Genomic DNA, 4943 nt, shown 5'->3' with positions numbered 1-4943 from the left:
AAATATCCAAAGTTATTCCCTGAGATGAGTTACGAGGGCGTAACTCGTTTTCTTTAAGGGGGGTAGAATGCGATAGAAATTCGTGCTTTTTACCTATTTTTATGGTATTTTTATGCATTTTTATGCTTATTTTTAGCAACTTATTCATGCTGATGCAAAGTACATAGATTCTCCACATAAGAAAATGTGTTCGTGGATATTACAAGTAACTTTAAGTTGGCAAAAGAGTGCACATGAGTGGGACAAGTACTTCTCCAATAGGAATAAGTTGAAAACTTTTGAGGAATGGGTGAATTTTTGTGTCAAGTTTCGGGACGAAACTTCTTTTAAGAGGGGTAGATTGTAATCCCCCGTAAATTTATAATTTTATTAATATATTTTAACGTATAGTTATTTATATTTAATAGAATTTACGAGTTTTAATAATAAATATATAATTAACGAATATTTATTTTAGTTAATTACATTTTAAATATTTTAACGATTTATGAAATTAAAAATAATTTTAGAATTTTTCGTTGAAAAGAAATCGAATTACGAAAATTGATTTAATTTAGAAAACGATCCTACCCGGTTTTGAATTCGAATCCTAAAACTAAACTCCTAAGTCTAGCCCAATGGAATAAAGCCCAATAAATAAACCCAAACAAAATTACCCATATCTCTACTCTCCTTCACTTTCACGTAAAAACAAAACCCAACTCTAAAACCCTTCCTCCTCCCTCACTGCACGTAGAAAGGAAAAACAAAAAAAAGAGAAACTCAGCCCTCTCCTGGTTTCTTGCTGCGACACCACCTCCAACCACCACACGACCGACGCCTTCCTCCTTCATCGTTTCGGTAACTCCTTCTCTCCCCTTGTGTTTATCTCTTTCTCTCTCGTTTTTCTTTCTCTCCTCCTTCATAGGTGGTTCTGTTTCTTGCACAGCAGTCACAGCCGCCGCACCGCTGTCCTCCGCCGAGACGCCCTGCCGCCGGCGAGCCTCACTCTTCTTACTCCCTCTCGTTCTTCCCTTCTTTGTTCTTGCTGCTCGGATTTCTCCCTCCACAAACAACCAGCGCAACCGCGACCACTCACAGCCACCAGTCGTGTCGCCCAGCCTTGCCACCGCCAGACTGCTGCCGTGTGTCGTCTACCGCCGGCCAGCAGTCCCTCTTCCTCTCTTTTGGTTGTTTCTTGACCCCTAAGCTAAATTATTGTTTTTAATTATGTTTTAATAATTTAATTTATGTTTCTTGAATTAAATTTATGATTTTTATGATTAAGCTATGAATTTTCAGATTATATATTTTGATTAATTAATAATTTAATTTTCAGATTATATAATTGGATTGAAATAAGAATTTTAATTATTAAAGCATGAATTTTTAAGTTTTAATAGTTTTAAAATCATAGTAGGATGATTATAAGTTATTAAAGTTATTGTTTTTATGATTTCAAACATGTTAATTATGGTTTGGAGTAGTTTGAAATTAGTTATATTGCTGGAATTTAAAGTATGATGCTTTGAAGAGTTTTCAACGAATTTCAATAATTAATATAATAATTATGATGCTAGGAAATTAAATATTCAAGTTTTGATATTGGGAAACGTTCTAATTATGTTTAAGAAGGGTTTGAAGCTCCCTAATGTTGCTGAAAATTCAATATGAATTGATATGAGTCTATATTGGTTGTTGTTAGGTGGAGAATTCTCTTTAGGCAACTTTTGAAAGTGTTAAAGTGGCCTATCAGTTTGTTTACACAAGGTACGTACATACCTGCGTGCTTGGAATGTGTGCTAATTGTTGAAATCATGTTGAATTTGTTGTTGAACTTGGTGATGTTGATATTATGGACGAACTTGGTTATATGGAATGTGCATGTTTAATACTGTTGGACAAACTTATTGAACTTATGTTGCACTATGAGAACTGTAACATGTTAGTATGGATGATTGATACAAACATGTTGGTTGGGAACACTAGATTATTCTATATGATTGGTTTGGATCGATTTGTTGTTGTTCCCTTTCTATCTTTTCACTACTTTATGAGGGCGGTGGACCTTGTTTAGTAAGTTGAAACTTTATGCCCATATACAGGGTTGCTCATGGTTAAAGGAAAGGTTGGATAAATTGGATTGAGTCTTGATTGATGCTTTTATGATCACTTACTTAATTCCAAGATAAAAACAGTTGTGAACAAATGTGAATTGTATGTCTTATGTGATTGTTGAGTCATAACGAAATCTCAATTGTAAATCATGTAAAGTGAAACTGAGTAGCAATAGCTTTAGACTGTGCACGTCTAAAGTGACGGACAAACAGGAGTTGGGGTTCATGGTGGTAGCCCATGGCCTTTTCTGGGACCGGATTGATCACCGTGTTCTATTTTTATTTAAACGTTCCTCGATATCGCAGGTCACTGAGGTTACGGAGTCGCGCCCGTACCTCGTCTTCCTTAGTGAAGACTTCTGGATGGACAACTCGGTCCATTGTCTATTTCAATTAAAATAATATTATTGCTAAAAGTCTATCCTAGTCTAGTCTGGTCAAGTATGGTCGTCAAACTATCATGTTTTGTCTGCCTTTATTTGTGTTCATTAGTATCATGTTAGGGTTGTTCGTTGAATAGAATCATGTTATGATTATTATTGATTTAGTATGTAGTACTCAGCTTTGCTGATTACGTGCTTTTGCTTGTGCATGTTGATCATGGCTATGCCTTATTGATCCTGTGATGACCCAATCTTTGGTGAGCAGTCTCTAAGGATCAATAAGCATTGTCCATCTGCAGGTTTGAAGATGTTGCATCATTGGGATCGGGAATAGAGAGCTTGTATTAAGTTTTGATTTGCTAAGTTGACTTGTGTTTGTTTAATTGAACTTTAAACTTGTCATACTATTTATATTTCCTTATTTTCGTTGGTTGATTTTTGGGACTAAACCTGTAATCGATTATTTATAAACCTAAAGTTAGTTTTATGTTTTCCGCTGCAAAATTCTGAATAAGCCGTAACGTTTTCACACGGGCGATAATGCCTTGATAATTCTCTACGTTTTATATTAAAAGATTATTTTAGAAAAGAGAGAATTGTCGGGGTGTTACATACTATTTTTAGAAGGTTTCCATAAATAGCAGGTTTCGGGTGAAATGAAATGGGGAATCGAGATTCGTTTATTTTATAGGAGATGCGTTGTCAAGTGGAGTTTTTATGCTTTCATCATCGAACCTTTCCCTTGCGGGAATGGGGACAAAAGTAGGTGTCTACACTATCTTTTATGATTTGCCACTTTTAGACGCTACCTTTTACGGCAGTTACTATTTTTAGCAGGTTTCCATAAATAGCAGGTTACGGGTGAAATGAAATGGGGAATCGAGATTCGTTTATTTTATAGGAGATGCGTTGTCAAGTGGAATTTTTATGCTTTCATCATCGAACCTTTCCCTTGCGGGAATGGGGACAAAAGTAGGTGTCTACACCTCCTGAATTTTGTGTTTGGGCTTGTGTTTGGTTTGCACCCCCACCACGATCTTTTCCACGACCACCACGACCTTTTCCTCGACCTTTGCCACCCCCACGACCCCCATTGTTGCTACGGGATCCCTCAGAATTATTCCGTGCAGTAGAGGAAGTGGAGTTGTTGTCCGATCTATTCGAGACAGAATGAGTACTTGCCAAGAATGCCTGATGCGTGGAAAAACCTTGTTCCCTAGCATGAAGACCTTTAATCAGTTGTTCGTGATTTAACAATGCCCAGCGAACATCAGTAAAGGTAATGTTACCATTAAAATGTATAAACTGACTTGTTAAGGTATCATAATCTTGACCAAGACCCATCACAGTGTGCAAAATCAAGTCATGAGTAGAAACTGGAGAGTTAATCGCAGCCAGAGAATCAACTAGAATTTTCACTTTTCACGCAAATATGACTCCATAAACTGAGATTCTTGCTTAGCAACATGTTGTAACAAAGTTTTTAACTCCATAGAACGGGCCATACTAGCATGCATAAAACGATATTGATGTCTCTCCCAAAGCAAATGCGAAAACTTAACTTCATGCACCTCAACAAGCATATCTTGAGACAAAGTCGCAAATAACCAACAACGTATAGTTTGATCTATTCTTAGCCAATGATAATAATCGGGATTCATAGATTGTCGGTTTTGATTATCAATTACAAACATATTAGGCATAGTAATAGAACCATCAATGAAGCCTAACAGACCATGAGAAACCAAAAAAGATTCAAACTGCGTACGCCATGGTAAATAATTTTCAACAGTAGTAACTATATTTTTAACATTAGATGTCGAAGTTACCAAATTTCCAGACAATTGAGACAAATTCGGGCCGTAAGGATAAAACCCAGGTGGAGGACCGAAACCACTCGGCGTTGAGATAGGAGGGGACAATCCCTGGCTGCCCACGAACGTGGGTCCACCAAAATTACCCGGCTGGGAACTCTGTGCGTGAGATTGATTAGAAACGCCAAAGTAGCCATATTCTCCTCCGTATGAACCAAAGCTCATTGAACCCAAGATGCCTGCCGGTGCATCAGTGTGACTGCGGGGTGTGGTGGGAGCCGGCTGCCACGTGAAGGTGGGTGGTGCGCCAAACCCGGAGGCCGGCTGCGAACCGGAAGTTAGGTGCCGGTGGTTTACGGCGAGGTGCTGCAGAAGTGTAGTACTGTGTGCAGGGGTGGGTGGGTCCGACATCGAACCAGAAGTTATGGGTCGGTGGTTGCTGGTGAGATGGTGCAAAGGTGTTGTACTCTGCACAGGGGTGGCTTAGGATGCGGGCACGTCCATGATCGTGGTGGGTAACGAAGTCGTGTTGGTCATTGATGGTAAACACAATGAGAAATCGAATTTGGAAATTAGTGCGGAAGCGAACAAAAAGCAAAATCAAACAACTAATTTTGTAATTCCAATAATATTGGAAAAGAATCCGACTT

General features: G+C 38.3%; 1 long non-coding RNA gene across 1 annotated transcript; it reads left to right on the top strand.

Annotated features, from left to right (window-relative positions):
- Nucleotides 1-397: 397 nt before the first annotated feature.
- LOC130462019 (uncharacterized) lies at nt 398-2859 on the top strand. Its single transcript, XR_008922122.1, has 4 exons — nt 398-840; nt 932-1169; nt 1685-1749; nt 2745-2859. It is a non-coding gene; the product is annotated as an uncharacterized lncRNA (long non-coding RNA).
- Nucleotides 2860-4943: the final 2084 nt, after the last annotated feature.

This window comes from Spinacia oleracea, chromosome 5, assembly GCF_020520425.1.
Source record: "Spinacia oleracea cultivar Varoflay chromosome 5, BTI_SOV_V1, whole genome shotgun sequence".
Taxonomy (NCBI): Eukaryota; Viridiplantae; Streptophyta; class Magnoliopsida; order Caryophyllales; family Amaranthaceae; genus Spinacia; species Spinacia oleracea.
The sequence above is the reverse complement of the archived record's forward strand: the minus strand, read 5'-3'. Positions and strand labels throughout refer to the sequence as shown.